This window comes from Microcaecilia unicolor, chromosome 3 (assembly GCF_901765095.1).
Source record: "Microcaecilia unicolor chromosome 3, aMicUni1.1, whole genome shotgun sequence".
NCBI classification, from domain to species: Eukaryota; Metazoa; Chordata; class Amphibia; order Gymnophiona; family Siphonopidae; genus Microcaecilia; species Microcaecilia unicolor.
This window is the reverse complement of record NC_044033.1, coordinates 517,163,032-517,181,783: the sequence shown is the minus strand read 5'-3', so window position 1 is coordinate 517,181,783 and position 18,752 is coordinate 517,163,032. Positions and strand designations below refer to the sequence as shown.

Here is an 18,752-nt window from a genome sequence, read left to right as displayed (position 1 = left end):
CAGGACGTCAGACTCAGAAATAAAATGAAGGAAGAAGAGGACCTCGGCTGGAGGGGGTTGGGGTCCCCCGCAGTGGCGTAGCCACAGGTGGGCCTGAGTGGGCCAGGGCCCACCCACTAAGGGCTCAGGCCCACCCAACAGTAGCAGATATTTAGCCGTAGCTAGTGGGGATCCCAAGCTCCACCAGCTGAAGACTTCCCCCTGATGGTAATGAAAACACTACTCTCCATGATACTGGCACCTGTGTATGCTCAGTTTTCAGTCATGCCTGCTTCAGATTGCCAAGGTGAAAAGAAGCATTTTCCCGCCAGCTGAGATATTTTTTTGGTGGGGGGGGGGGGGGTGAGGGAGGAGAACACTTAGAGCCCACCCACTTCTTGCCTAGGCCCACCCAAAATCTGTTGTCTGGCTACGCCCCTGGTCCCCCGCCAGCAAAGGTTTGCGATGGCGACGGAGTATTGGCGGCGGGAGGGGGGGTCGAGAGGGTCGTCGGCAGGAGGGGGTAGAGAGGGTCGTCGGCGAGAGGGGGATCAAATTTTGGTGGTGGTGGTGGCGGCGGTGGCAGGGGTGTCGGCAATGGTGGGGGTGTCGGCATCGCCGGGGGGGGGGCTAAAATGTGCCCCCTCACCTTGGGCTCTGGACCCCCCTTCTGCCAAAGTCTGGCTACGCCCCTGCTAGGCGCGTATAATGCACGTCAAATTGGAACCACTGCCCAGCTACCACATGCCCCGGGCGGTAATTCCATTTTTGACGCACGTCCAAAAGCTGCGGTCGAAATTTACTACCGCATGCTACTTACCCAGCGGTAATCAGCAGTGTACGCAGGCTGATGATTATCGCCCAGTTAAAGCATTAGACATTACTTGTAACCACTCGCCCCCACCTACCCTCCTCTCTTCCTTCCCGTTCACATTAATTGATTTGATTTGCTTACTTTATTTATTTTTTGTCTATTAGATTGTAAGCTCTTTGAGCAGGGACTGTCTTTCTTCTATGTTTGTGCAGCGCTGCGTATGCCTTGTAGCGCTATAGAAATGCTAAATAGTAGTAGTAGTAGTAGTAGGGCTGGTCTTAGACAGGGGCGGTCACACAGGGCCTCGCACTCAGGGCCATGCCAACACGGTAAGCGGGGTAAGCACCGCAGGGGGGCGCCAACCTCTGGAGGGCGCCTACCAGCACCTTTTTCCTGAGTTCAACTCACTTGCAAAATGTTTTACCTGAAGCTATGATTCTCCTCTCTCCCCTGCCCTTCCCTCCCCTCCCCTCCCCTCCCCTCTTCTCTTTTCTTCTCTTCTCTTCTAGGGCAGTGCTCACTGAGGCAGGCAGGCTCTGCTGAAGTTGTTTGAAAGAATACAACCAGTGCTATATATGTCTTTGGTGTGGGAAGAACTCCTCATTCAGGGTGAGCTTGAACAACATTCAAATTAAAGAGAATAGCCAGGTTTGGAGGGAGGTGTGCAAGTGAGACTGGGGAGAAATAAAAACTAAATAGTGTAATTGTTAAAATCTGTAAGTGGTTCAAAGTTGTTGTTTTTTTTTTTCTGAACTTGTACACCGAGAGGAGGGCATGACTGCAGTGATGTGTGCATAATTATCAGGTAACCGGATATCTACAGCTAAAAGCCATTTCATTGGCTGGTGGTTCCAACAGTAGTTTCAAAATAGGAAGTTTAGCTGACGTGTAGTGTAGAAGAGCTGGTAAGTGAAAATCTGATTAGGTTTTTTTTGGTGTTTGTTTTTATATAAAAAAATTCTCCTTGGATAGGGAAGAGTCTGTGATATGTGAAAATATATTTTGCTTTAATGAAATTGCTAAACTTTAGAGTCAGAGACTTATCAATGATCAGAAAAAGAAAGTCACCAGACAACAAAGGTAAAGAAAAATCATTTTATTTTCATTTTAGTGTTTGGAATATGTCCACTTTGAGAATTTACATCTGCTATCTTATTTTGCAATGTATAGCAATTTGTTTCTAAGAATATTGCTGACAATTCCTGTCAGTGTGGCAAGTGGTGAGCGATCATTTTCACGGTTAAAAATCATAAAAAATCTAGTAAAAAATGCCCGTTTCGAAAGGGAAGGAAAGGGCGCTAGCAAGTCCATCCCCCACCCTCCCTCCCTCGCTGTTCCAGACTCTGCCGTCCCTCCGTTTTCAACCCCTCTTTCCGCAACCCAGTCTACCCCCCCTTCTCGGCGAAAACCGTCCCCCGCCGCCGTCCAGTACCTGTGCTGACGGTGGACCCCAACCCCCGTCAGCAGAAGTCATGTGCTGGCCTTCAAGGCGTTGCTTCTTCAAAGATTTTGTGTCCAAGTTGCTGAGTGCATCTGACGTCAGACACACTCAGAGGAACTTGAACCAAAGATCATTGAAGAAGCAATGGCACGAAGGCCAGCTCAGGACTTCGACTGACAGAGGTTGGGGTCCCCCGTCAGCACAGGTACTGGACGGCGGCGGGGGACAGTTTTCGCCGAGAAGGGGGGTCGACTGGGTCGCGGAAGGGTGGTGCAGTGGGCTGTAACACAGGGGGAGGAGTAGGGTACTCCTCCCCTTGCTTTGGTATCAGCTGTCACTCACGTCACTGACGTCAGTGCATGCCTGCCTAGCAGACCACCTCCGAGGAAGGCACGGTCCCAGGCACATCCTGTTGGAGGTGAGAATTATTAGATAGGATTATTTGCGATCAAGTATTTCGCAAGAAAGGCTTGTAAGCCTTGCCATGATTGCTATTGAGAATGATATATGTGCCCAGTTAGATATCAAAGATTTAATTACTAATTTCGTGAACATGAAAGCACGAAAAGCTAAGTGGTTGTAAACCCTCTATTTGTTCAGCAATCCCACAAAGATGCACTCCATCTTTCAGCTCCAATTTCCTTTGCATCTTGTGCCATACGGGGGGGGGGGGGGGGGGGGGGCAACTGATAGTCTGCAGGGGGGCACCAGAGACCCTAGGCACGGCCCTGCTCGCACTCCTAGGGGCCCTGCATCTCTGTCATGTCTTTCCTCATGTCTGAAAACACCTCCCTGCTCTGTACCTTAATGTGCATCCACATTTCAGTAGAGAGCATCAGGCAGTGTCAGCGATTTTCATATCCTGTCAGCTGCCGAGCCCAGAGCTTCCTCGCTGCTGCATCCCACCCCCTTTTGATGTCACTTCCTGCTTCCGCAAGGGTGGGATGCAGCAACGGGGAAGCTCTGGGCTCGGCAGCTGACAGGATATGAAAATCGCTTATGCTTTTTACAAAGCCGCAGTAGGCTCTACGCGTATGCAGCATGCGCCAAAATGAGACTACCGCCAGGCTATCGCAATCCCCTGGTGGTAATTCCAGATTTGGCACGTGCCCATACTGCTGGGACAATTTATTTTTTTATTTCTTACCATGCGTGGCCTTTCTGGCATTAATCGGCAGTTGCCACGCACCTAGGGTTACCATATTTGTGGAGACAAAAAAGAGGACAGAAAAAATAAAAATGGTTGCTACCTTTGCTAAAGAAATATTTAATTGCAGTTAATGAACACACATCAAACAGTGACTTACTTACATTACAGCCGTAGGCATTCTACCTTTCAAGAACTTTTGGATTTGAGTTCGACTGAGTCTGAGTCTAAGCATACTTATCTTTTGAATAAGTCAATAGGCAAAGTCCCGGGAACTTTAGGAAAATTTAAAAGGCGGAGGTTTAAACGCCTATTAAAATTCTCTATCTGCTCAATTTTTTTTATGGAGAGCCAATTTTTCTTTAGCTGTTGTAAAGTTAAATTCTTGAAGTTGTTTCACTTCAGTTTGTATTTGTTTAACCTGGGTAGAGAGATCTTCCTTCACTGAATCCACTTTCTTAACCAAATCTTCGAACTTGAGATACAAAGCAGATACCTCACCTGAAGATTTTTGAAGAGTTACGTTTATTTTATTAAGCATTGTCCATATTTGTCCAAGATTTACCTCCTTCGTTGTCTCTGAGGCCTCCGGAAACCCATGGGCCTCAATTTCCAGATTCCCTTTCTGCGACGCTATACCCTCGCCAGAGAACTCAGACGCTGCACTTCTGAAAGCGTGTTGGCTTTCTCTAAGCGAAGCAGCGGAAGCCGGACAGGGAGGATTGTTAGAAGCTGAGGGAGGAGATAACGATGTTTCTTGTTCCGGCAGAGGTTCCGCTCCTTCGGTTTCCTCCGCTACGGGAATCACCCTCAGTTCCGCTGGGGAGGTTCCGGTGAGGAATCGGTCCAGTCTCTGCTGGATTGGGAACGACGTAGAGCTAGGCGAGGGAACAAACCTCACATTCCCTTTCCTCTTAGTGTGTGGAATATTGAAGAAGGAAATAATTTCTTGAAGAAAACCTTCCAGCTAGAGCACAGCGTTCTCTCACCGTCTAAATCACACCACCATCTCCCCCCCCCCCCCCCCCTTATCATAGAGAGCATATCCCTTTGGCTGGCTTCTGAGATACGTGTGAAAGTTTTCGCATGACATATGCTTAAAATCGTGCCTGCACAAACAAAATTCCTTTGACAGATTCAACCAGCAGGGGAGCAGAGAGGGGATTAGCAATGCTTCTCTCTCTCTTTAGCACCCCCATGTGTCCAAACTGACTAATAAACCAGAGACGGTTTCTCTCATTATGTGGGTAGGTGTGTTGGTCGTAGGCACATAAAAGAAAAAGAGGACATTTCCCTAAAAATTAAAAATCCTGGAGGACATATCTGAAGATGTCCGAAAAGAGGACATGCCCTCCTGAAAGAGGACATATGGTAACCCTACAAGCGCCAACCCTACAAGAGCCTTTACCCCTAGTTCAGCGGTTCCCAAACTGTGCTCCGTGACACCCTGGTGCACTGCAGCAAACTCTCAGGGCTGCCGTGGCAAATCCCGATCTCCCTCCCACCAACACATGAACCACTACTGCTCCCTCAATATTGCATTTGCCTCCTCTCTGTCCCCTCTCTCCCCAAACACACCCATCCCTGCCACCACCGCTGCTTCTCTAGATGAGCATTAGAGGCAAAACAAGCTGCAACCATGCAGCACCAGACTCTTCATACACGTGGCTGATGATTCTGCCCCCTCGAACATCACTTCCTGTTCCGGGGCACAACTGGCAGCCGCATGTATGGAGAGTCTGGTCCGGCCTGACTGTAGCTTGTAGGTTGTGGCCGTGCCCTTATGTTCAGACCTGCTGTTTCTCTGTATTTAGCTCTCTGTGACCTCTTCAGTCTGCCTTTTTTCCTGTTGTTGTTCTTCCTGTTAGCCAAGCCTCGCTTTGGTCTCCCTGCTTCTGCTTCATTTCCTACTTGTGACATCATCAGCCTACTCCTTTAAAAGGACCCAGGGAGCTTTCCTATGTTTCCTTTGCAAGAGGTCTCTTAATCTTGTGTTACCTGTTTAGATCATTTCCATGCTTGGCTTTGTTCCTGAGAATCTTGCTCCTGAAGGTCTGTTCTATGTTTCTTTGAGTCTTGTGTTTCAATGCTTTGCTTTGTTTCTGTGTGTTTGCTTTTGTACCTTGATCCTGAAAGCCTGGTTCTAGAGCCACACCCTGGTGGTGTCTGTATCTGTTTGACTCTACCCTTGGCTCCTGCTTTTAGTCTAACCCTGCTTTTGACTCTTGCTATAGTTAAGCTCTGTGGTTAAGCCAATCTCTGTGTTTAGCCAAGCTCTGTTCCTGTTTTCCCTGTTCTGTTTCCTGTGTGTGTAGTTCTTGTCTGTTAATTCTGAGAGTCTGTAGAAGCCAGCATCGTCCCTGATTATTTCACTGCTATGCACCTGTGTCTGCTGCCTCTCAGTCTGCCTGGCCTTTCCCTTTCCAGCTGTGGGTGCTGGTAAGCACATTGCTTCTTTGTTTGTTTGTCATCCCTTAGTCTGCTTAATCCTTTGCCTGCTATGTTTGCTTCCTAGCTCTTGAGCTCTGTTTCTGCCAAGTTCTGTTCCTGTGTGTGTTTGAGCCAGGTTCTGCTCCTGCTCTATGTTTGAGCTAGTTCTGTCCCAGTTCCCTCCTATGCCAAGTCCCTTTCAGAATCCTGTTTCAGAATCCTGTTCCAGCCAAGCCAAGCCCGTTCCAAAATCCTGTTCCAGCCAAACCAAGCCAAGCCTGTTCCAGAATCCTGTTCCAGTCAAGCCAAGTCTGTTCCAGAATTCTGGAGCCTTGCATCATGTAGCTATATACTGGGTTCTTCTTTCCTAAATGCATCACTTTGCATTTCCTCACATTAAATGACGTCTGCCATGTGGATGCCCAGTCTCCCAATCTTATAAGGTCCTCTTGTGATTTAACAACTTTGTGTCATCAGCAAATTAAAGTACTTCACTAGTTATTCTCATCTCTAGATCATTTATAAATATGTTAAAAAGCAGTGGTCCCCACGCAGACCCATGGTGAACCCCACTATATACTCTTCATTTAGAATACTGACCATTTAACCCTACTCTTTGTTTTTAGTCTTTTAACCAGTTCTTAATCCACAATAGAGCATTACTTCCTGTCCCAGGCCTTTCTAATTTCCTCAGAAGTTGCTCATGAGGTTCTTTGTGAAATGCCACTCGCCTCCACCTACCCTCCTCTCCTCCTTCCTGTACACATTAATTGATTTGATTTGCTTACTTTATTTTTTGTCTATTAGATTGTAAGCTCTTTGAGCAGGGACTGCCTTTCTTATATATTTGTGCAGCGCTGCGTACGCCTTGTAGCGCTATAGAAATGCTAAATAGTAGTAGTAGTAGTAAAATCCAGATACGCAATATTAACTGGCTCACCTTTATCCACCTGTTTATTCACCCCCTTCAAAATAATGTAGTAGATTTGTGAGGCAAGATTTCCCTTCACTAAATCCATGCTGGCTTTGTGTCATTAATCCATGCCTATCTACAAGCTCAGTAATTGTGTTTGTTATAATAGTCTCTACCATTTCGCCTGGCACCAACGTCAGGCTCACCAGTCGGTAATTGTCCGGGTCACCTCTGGAACCTTTCTTAAAAATTAGTTTTCCATTGGCCACCCTCCAATCTTTCAGCACCATGCTCGATTTTAAAGACAAATTACATATTACTAATATTCTAATATATCTAAAAAAGTATTGTGTATTTGTGTTTTGGCCTCCAATGCAATCTTCTTTTAAAAGTCTCTCTTTGCCTTCCTTATCAGCGCTTTGAATTGACTTGCCATTCCTTATGCTGTTTCTTATTATTTTCATTTTGATCCTTCTTCCATTTCTGAATGATATTCTTTTAGCTGTAATAGCTTTCTTCGTCTCATGTTTTAACCATGCTGGTTGTTGCTTGGCCTTCTGTCCACCTTTTTTAATATGTGTAATGTATCTGGTCTGGCTTCCAGGATGGTATTTTTGAATAACATCCACACCTGATTTTTGACCTTTGCAGCTGCTCCTCTATAGATTTTTTTTATACCAGTCTCCTCTTTGTCATAAAGCATATAGGGACAGACTTAAAGATCTCAATCAAGGGTGGACTGACCATATGGGCAAATGGGCAATGCCCAAGGGCCCAGGGCATTGGGGAGAGGACCAGTACTTCCTTCCCACGTGCCCGATATCCCTCTTTACCTTCCGTCCTGCACTCCTGTCTCAGAACACCCCATTTCCTCCTTGCAGGCAGGGACACTGGCAGCTACATTGGCTGTCTGTCGCTGATGCCCGAACTTCCCTCTTCCGTGGCCCACCTCCCTTCTGACATAACTGCCTTCTTCCACAAGGGCAGGCCATGGCAGAGGGAAGTTCCGGAGTCGGTGGCCAACCTAAAGGAAAAGGTCTGTGGCACTGAAGGGAGAGGGAGACAGCAGGATTTCGGGAGGGGATGGAGGCCTCAGTACCTGGGGAGGGGGGCTACAGGACCAGGTAGCAGGAGGCAGCAGAGCAGCAGGACCGGGGAAGGGGGCAGTAGTACAGGGGTTGCCCAATGATCCTCATTGCCTGGGGGCCAAGATCACTTTCAGTCCGCCCCTGATCAAAATATGTATATTTTGGAAGCAAGGCAGGGGCAGGGAGATATGATAAAGATGTCTAAATACCTCTGTGGTAAAAATAAACCAGAACTGAGTCTCTTTCAATTCAAAGGAAGCTCTCTGGAATGAGAGGGCATAGGCTGAAGATGACAGGGGAGGGATTTAGGATTAATCAAAGGAAATATTTCTTCATGGAAAGGGTGGTGAATTCAGGACACACCCTCTGGTTGAGATGAAAACTGTATCTGAATTCAAGACAGCTATGGATAAGAATTGTACATAAGATTTTTAAGGGAGAGGAAGGGATAGTAGATGATATGGAGGGGCAGACTGGATAGGCCATGTGGTCTTTATCTGCCTTCATTTTTCTCTCTCTCTTTTTCTGTAGCATAGCAAAGGTCAATATTGATTTAAAAAGTCAATACAAAATAAAAAAAAGAAACAGAGGTACCAAAGGGATCATTAACAGCCAGTGTATTTAAAGGAAGCTTATTAACATCATTAGCGGCCCACATGTTTCAACACAGAATCCGCATCAGAGGTGTAATTTATAACAGCATCACACAATTGCAGAGGTGCATCTGACAAGGTACCATCAATATTTGCATCAAGGCAAGTCTATACAACAGTCACTTCTAAAAAGACTGCCCTTGAAAGTGCCACCAGGATTCAGCATTCTCAAAAAAAAAAAAAAAAAAAGCAAGCTGCTTTTGTATTTTGGTTCTCATAAGTACATAAGTACATAATAAGTACATAAGTAGTGCCATACTGGGAAAGACCAAAGGTCCATCTAGCCCAGCATCCTGTCACCGACAGTGGCCAATCCAGGTCAAGGGCACCTGGCACGCTCCCTAAACGTAAAAACATTCCAGACAAGTTATACCTAAAAATGCGGAATTTTTCCAAGTCCATTTAATAGCGGTCTATGGACTTGTCCTTTAGGAATCTATCTAACCCCTTTTTAAACTCCGTCAAGCTAACCGCCCGTACCACGTTCTCCGGCAACGAATTCCAGAGTCTAATTACACGTTGGGTGAAGAAAAATTTTCTCCGATTCGTTTTAAATTTACCACACTGTAGCTTCAACTCATGCCCTCTAGTCCTAGTATTTTTGGATAGCGTGAACAGTCGCTTCACATCCACCCGATCCATTCCACTCATTATTTTATACACTTCTATCATATCTCCCCTCAGCCGTCTCTTCTCCAAGCTGAAAAGCCCTAGCCTTCTCAGCCTCTCTTCGTAGGAAAGTCGTCCCATCCCCACTATCATTTTCGTCGCCCTTCGCTGTACCTTTTCCAATTCTACTATATCTTTTTTGAGATACGGAGACCAGTACTGAACACAATACTCCAGGTGCGGTCGCACCATGGAGCGATACAACGGCATTATAACATCCGCACACCTGGACTCCATACCCTTCCTAATAACACCCAACATTCTATTCGCTTTCCTAGCCGCAGCAGCACACTGAGCAGAAGGTTTCAGCGTATCATCGACGACGACACCCAGATCCCTTTCTTGATCCGTAACTCCTAACGCGGAACCTTGCAAGACGTAGCTATAATTCGGGTTCCTCTTACCCACATGCATCACTCAGTTTCTGCAGTACTTTTTGCCTCCGCAGCCCCTCATTCCCTCTCTACCCTCATCTCCCCTTACGTTCCTACCCGTAACCTCCACTCACAGGTCAAATCCCTCCTCTCAGTACCCTTCTCCACCACTGCCAACTCCAGGCTCCGCCCTTTCTGCCTCGCCTCACCCTATGCCTGGAATAAACTCCCTGAGCCCATACGCCAAGCCCCCTCCCTGCCCGTCTTCAAATCCTTACTCAAAGCCCACCTCTTCAATGTCACCTTCGGCACATAACCATTATACTTCCATCCAGGATATCTAGACTGCCCCAACTTGACATTTCGTCCTTTAGATTGTAAGCGCCTTTGAGCAGGAACTGTCATTCGTTGTTAAATTGTACAGCGCTGCGTAGCCCTAGTAGCACTTTAGAAATGTTAAGTAATAGTAGTAGTTATGGGGAAGAGAATATCACACTATACCACACATATTTGCTAAAACATTTGTGCAATTCTGGTCATCGCATCTCAACAAAGATATAGCGGAATTAGAAAAGGTACAGAGAAGGGTGACCAAAATGAAAAAAGGGGTGGGATGACTTCCTTATGAGGAAAGGCTAAACAGGCTAGGGGTCTTCAACTTGAAGAAAAGACGGCTGAGGGGAAATATGACAGAGGTCTATAAAATACTGAATGGAGTGGAATGGATAGATATGAATCACTTGTTTACTATTTCCAAAAATGCTAGGACTGGGGGCACATGATAAAGCTACTATTTAAAACAAATTGGAGACAATATTTTTTCACTCAACATGCAATTAAAATCTGGAATTTGTTACCAGAGAATGTTGTAAAAGCACTTAGCTTAGCAGGGTTTAAAAAAGCTCTAGCTAATTTGATAAAGGAAAAGTTCATAAACCATTAAGATGGGCTTGAGAAAATCCACTGCTTATTTCTAGGATAAGCAACATAGAATCTGTTTTACTCTTTTAAGATCTTGTCAGGTACTTGTGACCTGGATTGGCCACTGTTGGAAACAGGATACTGGATTTGATGGCCCTTCACTCTATCTCAATGATGCTTATGTTATTCATGTGACCGTCATTCTGTAAATTGTATACACGACTTTTTACATGTTCATGCTAATTCCTCTACAGTTTAGCATGCATTATAGGGCATGAGTTCATTGCAGGCTATATATTTGTGCACATTAAACATTAATGCAGCCAGTTGACCTTTCAAGATAGCCACAATGAACATGCATGCAATACATTTGCATTGGAGATCCCAGTATATGCAAGTCTTATCTATAATTATTACAGACATTCAGTAAGCCAGCACCTATTTTCACTTGATTTTATAAAGATATGTAAGAGCCTATTTGTATTTATCAAATACTAACATAAGTGGCAGAACTTGCTCATAGATTGCAGGTATGTACAGTTTCATCTGCCCTGGATCAGGTATAAATCTCTGCACCTATAATTTTTAAGCAAGCACATCCCCTAGTATAATATCAAGGGCATTTTCAAAAGAGAAGGGCACCCATCTTCCGACACAAATCAGGAGATGGGCGTTCTTCTCTCAGGGTCGCCCAAATCGGCATAATCGAAAGCCGATTTTGGGCGTCCTCAACTGCTTTCTGTCGTAAGGACGACCAAAGTTCACAGGTGCGTGTCGGCAGTGTACCGAAGGCGGGACAGGGGTGTGCTTAACAGATGGGCGTCCTCGGCCGATAATGGAAAAAAGAAGGGCGTCCCTGACGAGCATTTGGCCAACTTTACTTGGTCCCTTTTTTTTCATGACCAAGCCTCGAAAAGGTGCCCGAATTGACCAGATGACCACCGGAGGGAATCGGGGATGACCTCCCCTTACTCCCCCAGTGGTCACCAACCCCCTCCCACCCCCAAACAAAATTGGAAAACATTTTTTGCCAGCCTCAAATGTCATACCCAGCTCCCTGACAGCAGTATGTAGGTCCCTGGAGCAGTTTTTAGTGGGTGCAGTGCACTTCAGGCAGGCGGACCCAGGCCCATCCCCCCCTACCTGTTACACTTGTGGTGGTAAATATGAGCCCACCCGAAACCCACTGTACCCACATGTAAGTGCCCCCGTTCACCCATAGGGGCTATGGTAGTGTTGTACAGTTGTGGGGAGTGGGTTTGGGGGGGGCGGGCTCAGCACACATGAGAAGGGAGCTATGGACTTGGGAGCAATTTAGGAAGTCCACTGCAGTGCCCCCTAGGGTGCCCGGTTGGTGTCCTGGCATGTCAGGGGGACCAGTGCACTAAGAATGCTCAAAATCTAAAATGGCGCTTCCATTTGATACCCTCAACATCGTGTCTAAGCACTCCGTTCCTGAAGAAGCCTTGTTTCCAGGGTGAAACGGTGGCCCCCATCGAACGGTAAGACAAGAGTGCTTTCTACGGCAATATTAAGCTAAGTGCAATCTAAATACTTTGACGCTGTTTCCAGGGTGTACCACAGATGTGGCATAGAAGTGATTTAACTTCGCATTTAAGAATAAAAATATATTCTGTTGCTTTGTGGAGTTTTTATGCCCAATGATAGAATCTAAGCGTGTGTCACAGCTTTAAATCTTCAATTGTAACCACGCTTAAAACCTCAGGCAGGCTGCCTTTGGTTTCTGAGGGCTTTTCTCCACAGCACAAAGGCACCATCTAATTTTCAACCCTAGACTAGAGTTCCTTAGATCACAGTATTAGATTACATTTCTCAACTCTAGCAAGTACTGCAACATTTGTGTAAGTGATTTTTAGTTTATAGAATCACGTTAACTGTGTTGTTTTTCGGTGCCGAATTTTAAGGTGCCATTTATAGAATTTGGTCCTGTTTTCATACATGCTCTGCTTGAACGCCCTCAATCCACACGCCAGTCAGTATTTTATAAAGGCTCTTTACATGCATATGTGTTGACATTGTAAGTAGTATACTATCAGGCTTATTTGCAAAAGTGATCGCCGGCCATTTCCCGACATAAATCGGGAGATGACCGGCGGTCTCTCAAAAGCGGCGAAATCGGTATAATCGAAAGCGGCATTTTTTTACAGCATCGCCGCTTTCCTGTCGCCTTACCAGCGAAAGTTCAAGGGGCGTGTTGGCGGCTTAGCGAAGGCGGGAGATGGGCGGGCATGGGCGTGGCTACCAGATGGCTGGCTTTCGCAGATAATGGAACAAACAAAAAGCGACGTTAAGCAGTATTTCGCCGGGTTTACTTGGTCCTTTTATTTTCACGAACAAGCCTCAAAAAGGTGCCCCAACTGACCAGATGACCACCGGAGGGAATGGGGGATGACCTCCCCGTAGTCCCCCAGTTGTCACCAACCCCTCCCACACTAAAAAAATAAAAATAAAAACCTTTTTTGCCAGCCTGTATGCCAGCCTCAAATGTCATACCCAGCTCCCTGACAGCAGTATGCAAGTTCCTGGAGCAGTTTTTAATGGGTACAGTGCACTTCAGGCAGGCAGACCCAGGTCCATCCCCTCCCCTACCTGTTACACTTGTGGTGGTAAATGTTAAGCCCTCCAACCCCCCCCCCCCAAACCCACTCTACCCACATGTAGGTGCCCCCCTTCACCCATAAGGGCTATGGTAATGGTGTAGAGTTGTGGGGAGTGGGTTTGGGGGGGGGGGATTTGGGGGGCTCAGCACCCAAGGGAAGGGAGCTATGCACCTGGAAGCTTTTTTTGTATTTTTTTAAAAAGTTTTTAGAAGTGCCCCCTAGGGTGCCCGGTTGGTGTCCTGGCATGTCAGGGGGACCAGTGCACTACAAATGCTGGCTCCTCCCGTGACCAAATGCCTTGGATTTCGTCGGGTTTGACATGGCCGGCATTTTTTTTCCATTATCGCTAAAAAACAAAACCGGCGATTTCAAACCCGGCGAACTCTGGCATTTGGCCAGGCTAAACCGTATTATCGAAAGGAAAGATGGCCGGCCATCTTTTCCGTTAATACGGTTCCTGCCAGCTGTAGCGCCGCCGCCACAATAGATCGCCAGCGAACTGTTTGGCTGGCGATATTCGATTATGCCCCTCTATGCCATACTTTGTATTGTTCTTTGAATGTTCTTACTGCTGTAATTGTTTATTGCTCATGTTTGATCTATTCTTATTGTACACCGCCTTGAGTGAATTCCTTTAAAAAAAGGTGGTAAATAAATCCTAATAAATAAATATACAGCACCATACCCGTAAAAATGATTTTCTAAAATTACCCCCCTGCATGTAGCTCAAGAAGTGGTTGGGAAACACTGGCTTAGGGTTCCTTTTACAAAGGCACGCTGAAAAATGGCTTGCGGTAGTTTGGGCATGGGTGTTGGGCACACGCTGATCCATTTTTTAGCGCACCTGTAAAAAGGCCTGTTCTTTTTTTTTTTTTGCCAAAAATGGACGTGCAGCAAGATCAAAATTGCTGTGCGCCCATTTTGGGTCTGAGACCTTACCGCCTGCCACTGACCTAGCGGTAAAGAATCTGTGCGGTTATGACCTACGTGCGTCAAATGCCACTCGGCGCGTGTCCATTATGTGCGCCCGCAAATAAAAAATACTTTTCAGACACACATATCGGGCGCGCCAAAAATGAAATTACCACAAGAGCCATGCGCTGGTCGGGCGGTAACTCCATTCTGGCACATGTTGGGCACGTGAAGACGCTAACACAGCTTAGTAAAAGGGCCCCTTACTGAATAGGGCCTCGCTGCATGAAATGCCCTCTGCTAGAACCTTGTACATTCTCTAATAGAACGCAAACGCAATAATGACCACCTGTTTCTTGCCCGCAACCTCGGAGTCATCTTCAACTCCTCCCTCTCCTTCTCTGCGCATATCCAGCAGATAGCCAAGACCTGTCACTTCTTCCTCTACAACATTAGCAAAATTCGCCCTTTCCTCTCTGAGCACACCACCCGAACTCTCATCCACTCTCTCATTACCTCTCGCCTTGACTACTGCAACCTACTCCTTACTGGCCTCCCACTTAGCCATCTATCCCCCCTTCAGTCTGTTCAGAACTCTGCTGTACGCCTTATCTTCCGCCTGGACCGATATACTCATATCACCCCTCTACTCAAGTCACTTCACTGGCTTCCGATCAGGTACCACATACAGTTCAAACTTCTCCTACTAACCTTCAAATGCACTCGATCTGCAGCCCCTCGTTACCTCTCTACCCTCATCTCCCCTTACGTTCCTACCCACAACCCCCGCTCTCAAGACAAATCCCTCCTTTCAGTACCCTTCTCCTCCACCGCCAACTCCAGGCTCCGCCCTTTCTGCCTCGCCTCACCCCATGCTTGGAATAAACTCCCCGAGTCCATACGCCAGGCCCCCTCCCTGCCCATCTTCAAATCATTGCTCAAAGCCCACCTCTTCAATGTCGCCTTCGGCACCTAACCAACCTACCTCTACTCAGGAAATCTAGACTGTCACAATTTGACATTTCGTCCTTTAGATTGTAAGCTCCTTTGAGCAGGGACTGTCCTTCTTTGTTAACCTGTACAGCGCTGCGTAACCCTAGTAGCACTCTAGAAATGTTAAGTAGTAGTAAGTAGTAGTAGTACTGTTTGAAAGTAGAATGATTAAGGGATCAGCAAGAGTGATAAAGTAGAAGACGGAACGCAAAGCCAGACGGCACTCCAAATTCCAATTAAGAACCCTGCTATAATTTTTCAGAATGTCATTTCTGGATGGCAGAGCTCGAAGAGATTTTGAGCTTTGTGACAAGCATGAGACAGTCTGCGACTGCGATCATTAAGGCACTTAAATCCAGCAGGTGAAAGGAATACATGAGATGAAATCAATCACCCTTTGTTGTGTTTATTCAACATGGACACTGATCCTTGGACAGCAAATGAACGTGGATGTATCACAGTTTCAAAAGGAAAACATTGCAGAAAGCAGATACAGACGGTAAGCCTGAGCTGCTTTAGTTGAAGAAAACATAATACTGTAGGCTCCAGTCACCCAATTTGAGACCAGAAAAGCGGCTGGGCTGAATAGCTATTGAAAAAAAAAAAAAAAAAAAACACCCAGAATCCTGACAAAAACAAGCAGAGAGAGGTTGCATGATGAAAAGTCCAATAGGAACACATTGATCAGTAATGATTGCCCAATGCAGCCTTTCATGCCCAAAGCGCTCTTTTTTCTAAAGTGCAGTAAATGTTTACACTTAACTGTGAATTACCAGCATTGTACATGCAAAGTCGATACAGATAAATGCAGAGGGTGTTTCCAGCATCTGCCAGGCATTTACAGCACATATCTTAGTGGAGGAGTGGCCTAGTGGTTAGGGTGGTGGACTTTGGTCCTGGGGAACTGAGAAACTGAGTTTGATTCCCACTTCAGGCACAGGCAGCTCCTTGTGACTCTGGGCAAGTCACTTAACCCTCCATTGCCCCATGTAAGCCACATTGAGCCTGCCATGAGTGGGAAAGCGCAGGGTACAAATGTAACAAAAATAAAATAGATACTATTGGAGATTCTACATGGAATGTTGCTACTATTGGAGATTCTACATGGAATGTTGCAACATTCCATGTAGAATCTCAAATAGTAGCAACAGTGGAGGAGTGGCCTAGTGGTTAGGGTGGTGGACTTTGGTCCTGAGGAACTGAGTTCAATTCCCACTTCAGGCACAGGCAACTTCTTGTGACTCTGGGCAAGTCACTTAACCCTCCGTTGCCGCATTGAGCCTGCCATGAGTGGGAAAGCATGGGGTATAAATGTAACAAAAAATAAAAATTATTTATTACGGCATTTATAACCCACATTTTCCAATTTACAGTGTTTCAACGTGGATTACAAACAAAATAATACGGTTACATTTCAAGGAATGATCTGTGTTAGGGGCCTGAACGAATGTATGTGTACATTTTAGTTGCGATAATCATATTGACCAATTGACATATTTGCTATCTGATTGACACGTCTAGTTTGATGTCCCGAAGAACTTCTTGGAGAAGAACACTTTACGTTGTTTTCGGAAGATCAAGCAGGGATTTATGTTTCTTAAGGTTTTTGGTAGCGCATCCTAGTTCTTAGTGCATAGATACGCAAAGCTTGATGAGTAAGTTGACAGGTATCTTAGTCCCTTGCAACTGGGGAAGCGTGGGAGCACCCAAGCTATCTGCGACTGCATGTGACACAGTGGGAGCCCTCTCAAGAAGAAATAAATATATACTAATTGCACCAACCGTTGCTTATTGTACAACTTTATTAAATATTTAAATATAACATTTTATTAAACATTGTTATTAAAAATCCCCAACACTTTCACTCAATCATTCATACCCTTTCCAAATCCATATCACTAAAATTCCACAACTATCTCTACATATCTATCTTTAGTGCCCTGGTGTTGGTATTTTCATCAAACTACAAACTTCATTAAATATTTATCATCATGAACGGAATTATCGTAGTTCACAGTACTTCATTGAATCCACAACATCATTAGCAACATTTCTTTGGATCACAAAATGCCGTCATATTCATATGTCCATGTTATTACAGTCTTTGTAGTTCTCAGTTCTTGTTTAGTCTGGAACTAAGTCCGAAAGTTGATCACTATTGTATTCCACAACAGATTCAAAGCAAAACTTTCTCCTCTTTGTACCCAAACATTACAGCGGCTCCTAAATCTCGATACCACTTTTTTCTTCTTTGTAGCCTTTACATCATATACTCCTAGACTTATCATATAATTGTGTCTTGAGATGTTTCAATGTAGACCCTACACGATCGTGTTTCGCTTCTAAGGCGTCTTCAGGGGTCTTAAAGTCTACAAAAAATAACAATGCATCTAAACATACTATTTCAATTATTTAACTCACCCCATAAAACCAAGTAATAAACCTTCTTACCGGCTCTACTAGGCAGCCAAACTCACAGTCACCAGTGTGCCAGTGGGAGCGCCTCAAAGTACGCTCACACATGCGCATACCGAGGCTTACTCAGACAGGGTTTAAATACCTTCCTACATATTTAACCATTCAAATAAATGATACAGCCACAGCACTGCTGCGGTGGGACTGTCCCTGACACATCTCCTGCCAAATCCAATCCATCATCTAGGATACACCACCCCATCACCAATCCTTCCTAGCACCCCCAATCTCAGATCCCTCCTCCCAACCTCCAACAATTTCCAATACCCAGGGTACCCCCAACATCCGAACCAACAGTCACCCACCCAATCTTTTCTGCCATACTTGTGAAATCCCCCATCCAATCCCCCTGTTCAAGCCCCTCCCCCTAAAGTTCCAAACTCCACCCTGGGCCTAAGTGCCTCCCTACACCAAAGGCGGATCTCATCCCACCCTCAACCCCCTGCCAGGACCTGCTTGGAGGTCTAATTGGTAGATCAATGAGCCCAGGTGGGAGCCGTACCCCTCTGCTCCTGTCTGAGACTATGCCAGGATGCAAATGACTGCAGTGACCCCTAATGGTAGCCTTATGTACTACCGCTATGGGGTGTCCTTCCATATAAGATTTTGAACTTCAGAAAGTTTATTATCCAAACATTCCACCTTCTAGTCCTGCTTTCCATCATCTCCAGCTTACTATGTAGGATTTTTTTTAATACTAGGTGATAGCATGTTTTGTTACTTCTTATGCCCTGATGTTATCCATAGAAGATTCCACATGCTCAGGGAGACCTATACCCTATCCGTGTGACTATGGCATTCCTAACTATTTCCAAAAAATATTTTCTCAGGCTTACTCAGAACAGACCTGGTGATAATTCCCCAGATGAATTTAAAGGCATAACTCCCACTGTAGTTCTGAGCGATGCATTCAAGTTCGGTCAAGAGTCATCCTGATCTTCCTTTCTTTCTCTCTGCTTCTCATTCTGGGCAGTTCAACCCCTAGGGGTCATTGGCGCCATTGTAGTTGGTGCACCAGCAAGCGCAGTAGCGCCTGGGGAATTGTTCTTGTCTGTACCACTAGGGACCACGGATTTTATGAAAGTAGGTTGTGGGTGGGTGGGGTGAGGGATGGAAAAATGCTTCTTGCAAGGTGCTCACAAGTAGTGGTATTTATTTACCATGACAGTCAGCAGCTTGCGGTACTGTAAGTTGGTAAATCAAGGTACAGTAAAAACCTGCCTTTTACCGTACTGTAATAACTTTCCCCCTTAGGCCCAGATGCACAAAACCTAACGAGCCAGCAACATGGTTTTTAAACTGGTTCTAGCTAGTTTAGCGAG

At 45.7% G+C, this 18,752-nt stretch overlaps 1 protein-coding gene across 1 annotated transcript in view; it reads right to left on the bottom strand.

Moving 5' to 3' along the window:
* The window catches only part of GRIK2 (glutamate ionotropic receptor kainate type subunit 2), a 989,144-nt gene that overhangs the window by 792,048 nt on the left and 178,344 nt on the right, over window positions 1-18,752 (bottom strand). The window lies entirely within an intron of this gene.